The sequence below is a fragment of the Microtus pennsylvanicus genome, chromosome 11 (assembly GCF_037038515.1).
Source record: "Microtus pennsylvanicus isolate mMicPen1 chromosome 11, mMicPen1.hap1, whole genome shotgun sequence".
NCBI classification, from domain to species: domain Eukaryota; kingdom Metazoa; phylum Chordata; class Mammalia; order Rodentia; family Cricetidae; genus Microtus; species Microtus pennsylvanicus.
In genome coordinates, this window is record NC_134589.1 from 45,462,010 (window position 1) to 45,476,524 (window position 14,515).

Genomic DNA, 14,515 nt, shown 5'->3' on the forward strand with positions numbered 1-14,515 from the left:
GGGATGGAGAAACCTGATTTCCTGTCCCTGCACTCAGGAGATGCATTCCTGGGGAGGCCTCAGCCAGGCACAGCAGGGTGACCAGCTCCTCCTACCTCTTACGTCTCCCTTGAAGGCCTGGCCATGTTTTGTTTACAAAAGGCTATTTTGGTTGTTTTCCATTTATGAGTAAAGCTTCTATATATATGAGTGTGATGTGGGTGTAACGTTTCTATTTGTGTGTGTGTGTGTAAACACCACAAAGTGCAGTAAGACTGTAATCGTCTAGTGTTCTCTCCAGTGTACCATCTTATCATTTTCAGTCTCCAGTGGAGGACAGTCATATACCCTTTATTATAGTATACTGTTACAAATTATTTATTTATGTAGTTAGTTAGTTAGTTTTTCAAGGCAGGGTTTTTCTGTGTAACAGCCCTGGCTGTCCTGGAATTCACTCAGTAGATGAGGCTGGCCTCAGACTCACAGAGATCCACCTGCCTCTGCCTCCTGAGTGCTGGGATTAAAGATGTGCACCACTACCACTACCACAGGCTTATTTTAAAAATATTTTAAGATTTATTTTTATTTATATGTATGTCACATGTGCAGGTGCCTATGAAATCTAGAAGAAGGTGTCACATCTCCTGGAGAGGGAGGTACAGGCAGTTTTGAGCTCCTTGATGTGAGTGCTGGGAACCGAATTTGGATCTCCTGGAATCCTCTGGAAGAACTGCAAACATTTCTAACCACTGACCTATCTCAGAATCTGAGCTCTAATCTCATACTCGCATAGTAAACACCTTATCTGCTGATCCACCCCAGTTTATTCTGTTCATTAGTAACATAGTCAAACCCCCTCTGTAGCACTGCTTCATTATCACATGGCCCAGGCTGGCTTTGAACTCCCAGCTTAACCTCCCAGGTGCTGGGATTATAGATACAGTGCTATCACACCTTGCTTGTTGCTAATCTCTTACTAGACTTAATTTCTAAATTAAACTATCACAGCTTGGTCTGTATAGGATTGAAAACACCCTGTGAGCCATCTCGGTGAGTTCTGGGGACTGAACCCGCATTGCCAGGCTAGCCCTATCAGCACCACACCCTGTGAGCCGTCTCGGTGAGTTCTGGGGACTGAACCCGCATTGCCAGGCTAGCCCTTCCAGTACCGCACCCTCTGAGCCACCTCTGTGCTTCTCGTCATGAATTTTCTTCAGTGTTCGGATCTTTTCACTGTTTTTACCTTATTCTATTGGGGTGCTGACACCCCGAGGATGCTTCTGCCACTGAATGATACTGCTAGCCCCTGCTCAGAGCTTATGTCTACTTTCAGCTGGCTCGTGTGTTCTCACCTTTGGAAAAAAGTATTCTGCGTTTAATATTTTAATCATTGCTTCTAACTTACTCAACAGTCTAGAGCAGTGGTCCGCAGCCTTCCTAATGCTGCAGCCCTTTAACACAGTTCCTCATGCTGTGGTGACCCCGACCATACAATTATTTTCATTGCTACTCCATAACTGTAATTTTGCCACGGTTATGAGTCCAAATGTCAATAATATGCAGTGTATCTGCTATGGGACCCAGTGAGAGAGGGTCATACAACTCTCAAAGGGGCTGCAACCCACAGGTTGAGAACCCCTGCTCTAGCTGTTCCAACTCCTGCTCCTTTAGAGATGGCCTCGTGTTTTTTGTTTTGTTTTTTGTTCTGCCCTGTTCTTGTTTTGAGATAGACTCTCACCATATAGCCTAGATTGGCCTAGAACTTTCAGCCCTGTCACCTTGGCCTCTTAGAGTGCTTGTTGGTTGGATTTTACCCGTATCACCATGCCCACCTGTTGGTTTTTTTTTTTTAATTATACTTATGTATATATGTGTGAGGTGGGGAGTGTACTCAAGAGTGCAGGAGTCAGGGAGGACAGAGGCATCTGATCCCCTGGAGCTGGCGTTAACAGGCAGTTGTGAGCTTCATGGGTCTAGGGACTGGACTCGGGACCTCTGAGAGCAGTACACCTCAACAGAAAGAGCCATCCTCTTTCTGGCCTCACAGCATATCACCTGTCCCTTTTAGGAAGGTCATGTTACTTGTCCCTTTAGCTGAGTCTTCTTCCCGTATATATGGAAATGGCCCTTGCTGGGAAGTTCCCAAGAGTGGAAAAGGGAAGGCCTAGAAACTGCCTTCTTGGAGCCTGGGCCATGCTCTGGAGCGCCTCGTGCGGTGGTCAGGGGAACAGCAGGGCTGGAGCGCCTCGTGCGGTGGTCAGGGGAACAGCAGGGCTGGTCTCCTCACATCCGCACTTTGCAAATGTCTTCTTCCATCCTGCCAGTTCTCTTGTCGCATTCTTCACATCGTTACTCAGGATTTTTATTCTGATGAAGTTCAGTTGTCTTTCTGCCGTTGCTTACACTGCCACTAAGTCACCAAGTGAAGCAGTGAGTATGGGGCAGGGGGAGGCACAGACTGGGACACGGGGCACGACACCAGCTGTTCCTGAGATGCGCATTGGCAGGACAGGTGTTCCATGGTCCAGGGAAAGACCGTGAACTCTCAGGTGAGGACACTGGACTTGATCCTAAACAGCTGTCTGAGCAACGTGGGGCCCTCCGAAGGCTGCCTGAGCAGGACAATATGCTGACCAAGGCCTGGAGAAGCAGTATCCCTCTTGGAGACTTATATCTGGGCCCACGAGCGACCACAGCAGCAGGCAAGCTAGCAGAGGTCCCCGCTGCCTGTCTAGCACCTCTCATCCCAGCCACTGCTCACTGTTTGCAAGCCAAGACACAGCCTACCTCCCCAGCAGCACCCTCCAGTCTGCTCTGGCCTTTGGCCACCTCCCGCCCCACTCAGGTTCTGAGAGCTCCTGGCAGAGTGTTTGGTAGGTGCTTGACAGCTCCCCCACCCTCCTCTAGTTTATTACCTTTGTGAGGCACCATCTGCCAGCAGCCAGGTCTTCCTGGAGGAAGGGAAAGTGGGGCGAAAGCCCCAGGGCTCAGCCCAACTCAGATCAAAGTAGGCCACTTGTGGTAGCTATGGACACCAAGTGGTGGCTGCAGCTCTCTGGGGTTGGTTCCTTTGTCTCTGTAAGAGAATAGTGGTCCTCTCATCCCCATGGACTTGCTCTGAGTGCCAGCTATCAGGCTGTGGCAAATCCCCAGCGGACAGGCAGCATCTGTAAAGCTGGCTGCTTTGTCTTCCCTCTTTGGTAATGCAGGGTCACAGTGAACATGTGTACATGTGGTGTTCATGTGGGAGCATCTTACGAACCCTGAAGACGCCTGGCTAGGTGCCACCGGTTTTGTCTGGACACTCCTTCTACTCATCTTCTCTGTACCAGGTCCTATTCTGGGGTAGCCCCCATTGTTGCGTGGAGCCTAGGCAGTTGACACTGGGGATGTCATGGTGGGCATCTTTGTTTACTTGGGATCCTAGGTAGCCTGCAGAGAAGCTGACAGCTGGCTCCTCGGCAGTATGGCACTTAACCTTGGAGCTGGAACAGAGAAACGTCTGTTTGTGTTTCCAGGAACAAGAGGGGACAGCTGGCCCGCAGATAGCAGGCTAGGTCAGCTGAGGGTTGCCTTGGCGTCTGGCTTTAAGCAAACAGCCAGGGCCAGGAGCTTGGGCGGAAGAAGGATGGAGAAGTGCCTGGCGGGACTGAGAACAACCTGAAAGGTACTTTCTGTCTGGGAGAGGCAGGGTGAAGGAGGTTACTCCTGGGACCCACAGGACCACCCACCAGGCAGCTGAGAGTCAGGCCTCTACCTGGCAGGTAAGGAGAGGGGAGCTTCCTTTCAGGGGTTCTGTCTCCTGGTGAATTTTGTCCAGCTCCTTCAATAAGCAGTACCCGAGCAGGAACTAAAACCATATTTCTTTTGCAGAAATTATGTTTGCCTGGGCTTTCAAGGTCCCATAAGTTACATAACAGAGGCAGGTTGATTTTTGGATGGAGAGTTCCAGGTGTGACGATGGCTCACGCCTGCAATCCCGCACTCGGGAAACACAGGCAGGATTGTAGAGAGTTCCAGGCTCATATAGATTACAGGGTAAAACTGAAGACAGAGAGAGACAGAGACATAGACAGAGAAGGACAAACAGAGGGAGAGACGGGGAGATGGGAGGGAGACACACAGAGGCACAGAACGACACACGCACACGCACGCACACCCACAGGAGATCCCCATACACAGAGATCCACAGAGACCCAGATAGACCCAAACACATACACACACAAGGACACACAAACATTACAGAGACACCCAGATACACACATACAGAGAACCACGCACACACACATGCACGCAGAAACAGAGGCACATACACACAGACACACACAGAAACACTACAGAGACACCCAGACACACACTCAGACTCTGGCACATATATCCAGAGACCCCACACACTTACACAGACCCACAGAGACTCAGGCACACACATAGAGACAAGACACACACAGATAAGGACACACACACATATACAGAAAGATACCCACAGAGGCACACACCCACACAGAGACACACAGACACCTACACAGAGACTTACAGACAAGCAGACACCACAGACACACAATGACCAGAGACAGACACCCACACCCACGGAGACACACATAGACACATACACACACACAGACCCCACAGAGACACAGACTTAGAGACAGAGACACACAGACACAGAGACATAGGGACATATGGACACAGGGACAGACACACAGACACATAAACACAGACATACACAGAGACAAACACACACAGACACAGACATGCACACACTGAGACATACAGAGACAAACACGTAGACACAGATGTACACACAGACAGACAGACACACATAGACACATACAGACAGATACACACACAGCATCAATACACTTCAGTGCATGACTCAAGCCAGGTTTTGGAGCCCCTGGAGGACATAGCATTTTCTGGGCAGACACTTGCTTTCCCTGACAACGTGATGTTATTCCTATAACTGTTGAGCCAAATTCTGCTTCCACTTCCATATGTATGTACTCTACTTTTTGACAATCTGGTTAATGTTTTTATTTTGTTTACTGGGTTTTTTTTAATTACATGTATTCACTCAGTGTGTAAGCCTTTACGTAGCCTTGCCACGTACATGCGTAGGGACAGCTTTCAGAAGTCTGTCCTCTTCTTGCATCATATGAATCCCAGGTTTGAACCCAGGCTGTCAGGCTTGGCAGCAAGTACCCTAATTTGCTGACCCATCATGTAGGCTCTGTGTGCGTGTGTGTATGTGTGTGTGTATAAACAGGTTTATTTCTTTTATCATGAGAAAAATTATAGAATGCTGGGGTTCCCGAGTGTGTCACTGCACCTGACTAAACCAATGGCTTAAGTGCACAGACAGGATAATTGAGGGAAAATAGTTGTGTTTGTTCACAGTGATCGCAGTGGGTTTGAAAGCCGTGTTGTAGTGAATCCATGAGCTGTTTTGCTGATTCACGAGAGAAACAGCTTTACAATGGGGTTAAACCACTGCTGTAGTGTGTGTGTGTTCAAACGGGTGTGTGCACATGTATGTTATGTGTGTCCATGCCTACAGATCTCAGAATTCATTGTTCAGTGTCTTCCTTGTTTTGTCTTATTTTTTAAGGCAGGTATAGGCTGGCTAGCCCGTGTGCGCTGGGGCTCTGCCTGTCTGGCCGGCTCTCCCAGCACAGCGGCTATAGATTTGAGTGCTGCTCCATCACACACACCGTCATCTTTTGTTTGTTTTATTTTTCGAGACAGGATTTCTCCTTATAACAGTCCTGGCTGTCTCCTGGAACTCACTCTGTAGACCAGACTGGCCTCAAACTCGCAGAGATCCACCTGCCTCTGCCTCCCGAGCGCTAGGATTAAAGGTGTGCTCCGCCACCACCTGGCTATCTAAAACCTGCTGCTATGTGGGTGCTGAAGATGAGAATTCAGGTCCTCATGTTCATCCAGCAGGCACTTTAAAGTCAGCCTTCCCCAACCCCCACAGCTGTAATTTAAAGTAGAGAGGAGTATTTTGAGATATCTGCAGTTCTACACTGTGTTGGGAAAATATCTGATCTTATGATAAAGATACCACAACATGACCGTGATATGCCATCTATATTCATAGCGAAAGGGAATGCAACATTCAGTTGTAGGTTAATGAAAAAAGTCCTTTTTTTTTTTTTCCTAATTTAAATTCACAGATTCCTTCTTTAACCCCCAGGGGATGCAATAACCAAAAGGAGATGTTTCATGCTCCCTCCCTTCCCCCACTTTCCCCACTCCCCCCCCCACCCGCTTTTCTTTAGAGACAGTGCTACTGTGGAGGCCAGATTGGCTTGTCATCTCTGTTTCCTTCTCCCAAATGCACACTGCCACACCCAGCATGGAATCCTCTTTGTGTGTGTGTGTGTCAACTGTGACTTCTTTGTTCCAGAAGTTGGAACCCTTTCTAGGTCCTTAGTACTGCAGGAAATCCACAGACGGGACACTGTGAAACACCTTACACATCCGTGCACATAGTCGGATGGACCCATGGTGCCTCATGTCCCACCCCCATGACAAGATCGAGGCTGCTATCCTAGTGCGTTGTGGTTGAACTGTGTCCCTCAAAAGGACATATTGATGTCCGACCTCTCAGTGCCCTTGAATGTGGCTTTTACTTGGAAACAGTCATTCCAGGTGTAACGATTAGATTGAGAGTCTTCTGGAGTGAGATGCTGTCTGGGTCTGGCATGCTTGCAATCCCAGGACCCAGGCAGAAGAGGGAGGAGGAATGCAGGTTCTAGGCTAGCCTGGGCTATATAGTAAGTTCTGGGCTAGCCCGAGCTCTCTAATAGCAAGCTCCGGCCTTGAAAACAAAACAAAGAAAACATGGGCATGGAATATAGTTAAAGGGTCCCGGGTTCAGTCCCCAGGACAAAAGGAAAAGGGAAAAGTCAAACTGAGGCTGGGTTATGTTAGCCCAGTGGCAGCACTGTGTTTTCGGCTCAGCAATGGGGAGGGAGAGCAGGGAAGGGGCCCAGGGAGAAGGAGAGAGAGAAGGAGGACAGCTGAGTGAAGACAGACAGACAGACAGACAAGAGCCCCTTGCAGTGCAGACAGAACTCAGAGGGTGGCAGCTTCAGGCTTGGGGGTGCTGAGGAGCCAGCAGGCACCAGTGTGGGACACCTGAGGCTGCAGCCGACACTCAGCCCTGCCTTTCCCTGCTTTCAGACTTGCTCTAGCAACTTCGTGGCGGCACCCCTAGGACACCGCTTTGGCCTGGTGCCAGCCGGAACAAGTGCTACGTTGGGGCTGGAGATGGACTGCACTGGCCTGCGCTGGCCTGCACTGGCCTGCACGGCTTCCCTCCTGCGCCTTCACGGGTGATTTTTACCCAAGGAGTATAGTTAGTTACCCTGTGATTGCCACAATCCGAGTGTTCCTACCTGCCCCGTGTCAGGCCTTTTAGAAATGTCAAGATCAAGCTGAGCCTCTGGGGATGCGTGGGCAGAGCTTGTGGCTTGAAAGGTGGGGGAAGAATGAAGATATTTTGCATCTCATTTCAGGTGAAAGCTTTTCACCCTGAAAGATGAAAAGCATTTGTTTCAAGTTAGACAAAGAGGCAGGCAGGGGCTTGGGGGGTCACTGGCCTGGGCATCCCAGCTACGTAAAGGATCCAAGGATTAAGTAAAAGAAGACACCGTTCTATTAAGGTGTCTTGTGAGTACACATGGGAGGCCTGCGGGATTATGGAGGAGAGCTGCCTCTGCCAGGCCCCCAGTGCGTCTGTTGAGTTGACGGTGAGGTGGGACCGCATGCTGTTCTGTCTTGCTTGGGTGAGAGGACATGGATGGACCCTTTGCTCTGTGACTTAAGTGGGATGGATGTGTCAGGACACAGGCGTAGGAGCCCCACTTACATAGCTGTGGGGCACAGGGAATGAGCCTGAAAGAAACCGAGCAGGGTCCTCGGGTCCTCCGGGACAGTTAGGGCACGCTCATCTGTTTACTGGCCTCAAGTCTTCCCCTGAAGGTGACCGGAAAACTCAGTTCCCTACTCTCCTGCGAAGCCTGTGCCAAGTCTAGGAGGACTCCGCTGTCATTCTTTACGTGTCTGTCTCCTCCTCCTTCCTTATCTGTGCTTAAATACATCAAAATCTTTAAAGCATTGGCTGACCTGAAACTCACTGTGTAGGCCAGGATGTCTATGAATCCATGAAAATTACCTTCCTCTGCCTCCCGGTGCTGGCATTAAATGTGTGTATCATCACATCTGGCCATATTTTTTTTTTCAAAAAACAAAACAACTCCTTTTTACTGTGTGTGTGATGGGGCAGACAGTTGAAAACATTGATGTGGGATTCATAGGGTAACTTGAAGGAACCAGTTTTCTCTTCCTCCACGTGGGGTTGGAGATCAAAATCTGGTCCTCAGGCTTGACAAGCACCTTTCCCTGCTGAGCCATTTTACCAGCCCGTTAACGTCTTTTTATTGTTTTAAAGCTAGGTGTAGTAGTTCATACCTGTAATCCTAGTACTTGGGAGACTGAGCAAGGAGGACTGCCATCAATTTGAGGCCAGCTTGTGTTGTAGCCTGGGCTACAGGGAGAGTGACTCACAATAAGAATGAGGGAAGGGTAAAATAAAGCAATAACAAATGTCTTTATAAACTCCAACTTTTCTTCATTAGATTGAAAAAAAGCTCATTAATAATTCCAAATGGCACCCTGCCATGTTAACACACAAGTCCCATATTGCATCACGCATCCCTCTGCCTGCTGTTTGGTTCCTTTTCTGCAGCTAACTTGCTGTGATGACTTTTCCGGGTCACCTGTCAGTTTTGACATTAACTGACCTTGGGCCAGGTTGTATCATTAATCATTCCTCAAGCGTCAGGGTCCTTTCTGGGTTTCTAGTTGGTGTGAACCACCTTGACGTGGCCAGAGACAGGACACCCAGAGCCGGGTCTAGTCATGGCTGGGGACACTGGGTGTCCAGGAGGCAAGGCGGCTAGCCAGCCTTGTTTCGTGGGTTGTGGTGTGTTGCTTCTTTGAGGGTGTGCCAGATATCAGCATGTTCTGGTACTGTGCTAGTCCAGGGACACGGAGGACATCTTCAGAGTTGTCTTCCTAGGGACAGCAGAGACAACCTGGAGGAGACAGAAAGCAAGGTGGGGTCAGTCCAAATGTTGGCTAGGGAGAAGCTACAGAGAAGATGGGGCTGGCTATCTGTAGGAAGACAACAGGAAGAAAGTGTCCCAGAGATGGGTCAGTGGGTAAAGCCTAATTAAACACACACAAACATACACACACACACACACACAGAGAGAGAGAATAATAACTTTAAAATTTTTTAAACATGGGCCTGAGGAGATGGCTCAATGGCTAAACCCTTGCTGTATAAGGATGTGGACTTGAATCCAGATCCCCAAGACCCATATAAACACTAAATGAGCCTGCCCCCCCCATTATTCTGGCCTTGGAAGGAGAATCACAGGTGGAGTTAATGGAGATGGTGAGCCCCAGAGTGAGTTCCAGGACAGCCAGAATTACACAGTGAGATCTTAGTCTCCAAACAACAGAAAATGTCCTAGGTGAAAGGATGTGGGAGACAGGGCCAAGCACCTGGGATGTGTCTGAATTCTAGTGCCCAAAATCTGGTCTTTTAAAGGAATGTGGTAATAGATAAAACTCCAGGCGTATTCATGGCCTCTCTTGAGCACAGTGTGGAATCCCCGCCCCCCCCCCCCCCCCCGTGGTAGTATAGAGCCACAGGCACTTTTTGAGCACACTCTGACTTATGCTACTAAGGAAGATCTCTCTGGTTCCACGGGAAGGGTTTGGGTGTGAGCCAAAGTCTGGTTAGGAAAGCATTGCTAGAGTGTTGGCAAGAGAAGGGGCAGCACCTGGAGCCTAGGAGGAAGAGGGGAGTTTCCCCAAGCTGGCAGATCTGGCAGGAAGGTGATGACAGGGAAAAGTTACACAGGCTTCCATGGGGCTCTTTTCTCGTCTTGAATCCTCAGGTCATTCCAAGATGCTTCTGAGTGAGCCTGCTTCTGGGTTCAGGGCTGGTCTTAGAGGTCTCCAAGCCTCCTGTCTGAGTCTTCCTTCCTCCCAGCGCAGCCTGACAGGTGGGGATGTTAATGTTTGGGCTCCCCTCATTTGGTAGCTATCATCCTGTTTCTTGTATCATAGTAACAGAGCAGATGTCAGGGCCCGTTGCTAAGGACTCCTGGATATTAATGCCTGGGTGTAGAGTCAAGGGCTTTCCCGCAGTGCCCAAGGCCTCAGGAAGCACTAGTATAGGCACAAGTATTCTTTTCTTTGTCCCAGCTTTTCCTCCCTCCCTGAGGGGTCCCCTGACCCCATCTCCTCTCTCACCCTCAGCCTATGCACAGCTGCCTATCTTGAGGGTGACAGACTTGACAATATCAAGCGTGCCCCCACTCCCCCTCCCCAACCAGGACAGACATGACTAATGGATCACAGCATTCTTCTATGGGGGCTGGATGGGGAAGCCCTCTGCGTGCTGGCTCAGATTCTGCACTCAGAATGAGGCCTCTTTCCCAGTCTCCCAAAAACTACCTCCTACCCCTGCTTCTTGGGGCTTGTCATTTGTCATGTGACCTTTATCTCGCATTTACTTCCTCCACCTAGACTTTCGATTTTTCCACAAGTGGAAAATCAAACCTGAACTGGTAAGGGGTTTGATTGGCAGTTCAGGTCAAGTCCAAAGGTTTTATTTGCTAAATACTATTAGTTTGTGTTATGTGTTGCTACATTAATGTGCAAAACAACCATCCTAGACTCTGCGGTTCAACACAACCGTTTTCAACCTTCCTGAACCTTTCTGCCTGGTGGTTCTGCCACCCACGCTGGGCCTTGTGTTTTATCTAAGCGCCATGTGACTCTTTAAGTCGCCATGAGGAGGCACAGCCTGCACTGGCTGGGGCCCATAGTGGGAAGGACTTTGTAGAAGGGGGCAACCTCTTCTTCATTTTGCATAAATCCTCTTGGTTTGCCTACTTGTTTTTATGGTACTGGGGGTGAAACCAGGGCTGTATTCAATCACTTTACCATTGAGCCACACCCCTAGCCCTTACTCCTTTTATAGAACATCCTACTGGCCAGCTGGTGCAGTACTTGCCTAGGCCCATCAACCAAGATGCTGAAACAGCACCGATCCTACCAACTCCGAGCTAAGGAGCCAGAAGCCTTTTGTTTTAAGTAGATGCTAAGATTTGCAAAGAGGGGACTTTGTGGGAGTCATTTACTCTTGAACCCACTAATTGAAGATCTATAGGTAGGCCCTTCAGAAGACACAACGTTGACATTAGGCTGACGGGACCCTGCTGCTTCCAACAGATGTCTCCTGATGGACAATTCTAGACACACTTCTGAGAGAGCAGGCAAGAGGCCCACAGTTCACAGCCTTGAGTGGCTGTGAACTCTGCTGTAGCTAAGCTTACTCAAAATGTGTTTCCCAAAAAATGCCCGTTCCACATCTCTTTTGAGAATTTATCCTGAGGAACTCATCAGAGATGGCCACCGGGATGGATCTCTCCAGACACCCACTTTTGTGTTGAGTATACAGAGAAAACTCGGAAGTCACCAGTGTGTCCCGGATGATGGAGCATGTCTAGAATACTCAGTTGTCATAGTTATAATGTCAAGGAACTTTGGAAAGCACAGCATATAGTGGTAACCTGAATAAACAAGGTAGGCAATAAGAACCCAGTTTTACTTAAAATCTGTGTATAACACCCTCGGACACCTCATAAGGTCCTTACTCTGTTAAGATGCCGAGCATTGTCATGGGGGAGGAGGGAGGGTGTGGTGCTTTTTCTTCAGGGTGTTGAGGCGAGGGAGCATGTCATGCATGGCATTCACATGTGACAGTCGGAGGACAACTTGCGGGAGGTGGTTCTCTCCATCCTCTGGCTCCTAGGTATCAAACAGGTTGTCAGGTTTGAAAGCAAACACCTTTTCCCACTAAAAACAACTCTGTGGCTCTTGCTTTCTCTTTATCACACAACAGCCCTTGGAGGCCAGGGCATGACGTTCTCAATGGGACAAGTCCCTGGGGATGTGGGCAGTGGAACCCAGGGATGACTAGCTTTTGAATTTGGAGAGATCCTGATCTCTTGACAACAGTGTTTGTTTTTTACAGATCTTGCTCAGAGAGTTGGTGGGGGCTTATGAACCTTCTGTCCCCTAGGAATTTTCTCAAGGAGTTGGCATAAGCCACTCCTGTCCCTGCCTGCCCCTCAGCACGCTGTAGCTTCCCTGAAGGGCCTCTGAGAATGTCTACTGAATGCAGTTTCTGCTCAGCTTGTCTCACCCAGCATGGGATGAGAGACGCAAGGAGGCAGCTGCCTCCCTGCAAAGGACCCGTGGGTGCCTCAGCCCCCCCAAGGGAAATCAGCTGAGCTTGTCAGAGCCACCCACTGCCACGTGGCAGCCAACCCACGAGGAATCTTGAGAAATAAACTGCCTATGAACCAACCAGCTGCAGAGCCTGGCTAGAACCTGTCCTGTCGGCTTTTTGCACATCTGGGTTTTTGACTCAGTGTCTCTTATTTGGGAAGAGCCGTCTCTCCATGAAGTACAGCTCAGCTTAGCAGACCCTGTGCTGGGCAACAAGGGATAGAGAGGAGAGGACACAGGGCCCCAGGAGCCACAGTGGAGGGGAGAGAGGATAGAGATGTCATTGTGGCCAGGCAAGGACCCCTGAGCCAGTCTCCAGGGTTGAGATCCCTCTCCCAGCGGCAGTCTTGACTTGGGTCCTTGGATGTGCACAGCCATCGTACATGTTACACACTTCCACCCTTACACACTTACCTCTACGGCCTTGCCTGTCACAGCTAAGACGACCTTAGAGAACCTGTGCACGCACACTCTCTCTGTGTGATTAATAGAGGAAGAGACCAGAGCCCCACACAGCCATCTTTCTTTCTGTCCAGGCTAGTTCTACCCTTCTTCCTGGATAGGCAGGCAGCGTCACCCTCCTGCTTCCTCCTCTTTTGTGAACCCTTGTTTTGTTCCCTCATAAGTTATCAATAAATAGGCAGGGCACACATTTAACACACACAGTGCTGTCGGAAGCTGGGAGGCCCCAATTCCGTGTGTGTGTGTGTGTGTGTGTGTGGAGGGGCTTTGAGTGCACACTAGGCAGGTTCACTACCACTGAGATACACTACTAGCCTTTGGTTTTGTTTTGTTTTTGTTTTTTTGAGACAAGATCTTTCTAACTATCCCAGGCTGGCCTTGAACTCTTAAGGATGTGTGGGCTGTAACCCTCCCTGAGGCCCTCAGTGAGGAGCAGGGCAGACGCGTCGGGTGGTGTGTAATACAGTTCAGCAGAGAAGTGCTTAGGTAGTGGGGGGATGGGGACATGGTGAGGCTCAACTGCCAAGTCAGGGGGCTGGCAGCTAGCTCAGCCCGAAGAGGTTTGGCACACCCGAGCTGGCTCTGCGGCAGGTTCCTAAAATGGACCTCCTCGAGTTGCACTTCCTGTCCCCCATCTGTCCCGAGGCCGCTCTGTGTGAAGGACGGACAGCTGTGCTTGCGGAGGTGCTAGCCGCAGCCTAGGGTAGGGACAGCGGCCCCTGTGTTCTTGTCTCTGACCTTCCTTCTGAACCACCTCTGAGTATGCGCACTGTGGACTTACCATCCAAGCGTCCCTGCCCAGCTCGTGCCGTGACCCCTTGCCCCGGAAGTAACGTCGCTCCATCTCTCCTGACCTCCCCATAGACTGTAGTTCTGTCTGTCTTACAGTGGCTCCTGTCTCTCTATCCTGTGGACTGGCTGGTGCAGGAGTGTAGGTCTGTCTGTCTTACAGTGACTCGCGTCTCTTTATCCTGTGGACTGGGCTGGCTCAGGGGTTCCATCTAGGGTCCTCCGTCCCTGGACCCGCCAGTAGCCGTATCATACACCCACTGTGAGACTCAGGGCAGCCTACAGGCCATCCATCCCTCGAGTACCATCAGCAGACAGCCCCCGGGAGGACCACTGACTTGTCCTGCACCTTTAGGAAATTTGCATGAGCACCATTTTTTGTTTGCTTTTGCTTCTGTGGACCTTTTCTTCCAATTTCCTCACTGGCATAAAGGCCGCCCTCTGTGCTTAGATGGGAAGTGACAGGAGGTGGGGAACAGTGCCCTCCACAGGTAACCGCGTGGTCCTTTCATGGCCTCTCTACCCTCTCTTCTGATCTAACAGGAAAGAATACTGATTAGGTTAGGAAGGGCAGAACAGAATGGCCCATGGGCTCCACAGACTACATAGATTTGTAGCGGGTCAGCGGACAGCTGTGTGGCAGTCTAAGGGTTCCCTGACTTGTGGTCCCTAAAGCTGTGGCCCTGGGGTGTGACCTGAAGGCAGTGCGTTCATTCCCTAGAGATGTTTTAGGGGTTGGCTTGAAGCTCTGAGGAGCTCTCTTACGTTCTCTGCCGTCACAGAAGTAAGGATGTCAATACCAGGTCCTTCTCCGGTTTCCCTGATTGTCCTCCCTGCTCATCCTGTCACGGGCTTCAGGTTAGAAGCTTCTGCAGAAAGTTAAGGTCTTCCCAGTGCAGAGCCC

General features: G+C 49.9%; 1 protein-coding gene across 7 annotated transcripts in view; it reads left to right on the top strand.

Moving 5' to 3' along the window:
* Positions 1-14,515, top strand: part of Rph3al (rabphilin 3A like (without C2 domains)) — a 141,428-nt gene that overhangs the window by 40,900 nt on the left and 86,013 nt on the right. Inside the window, exon 1 of one of the 7 annotated variants that reach the window (XM_075991620.1) lies at positions 3,569-3,743. The exons of 4 other annotated variants lie outside the window; for them this stretch is intronic. The gene's annotated coding sequence lies outside the window, so the exon portion shown is untranslated. Of the gene's footprint in view, positions 1-3,568; positions 3,744-14,515 lie in introns of those variants that run through there. 2 more of the 7 variants (XM_075991625.1, XM_075991624.1) reach the window with 2 other exon arrangements.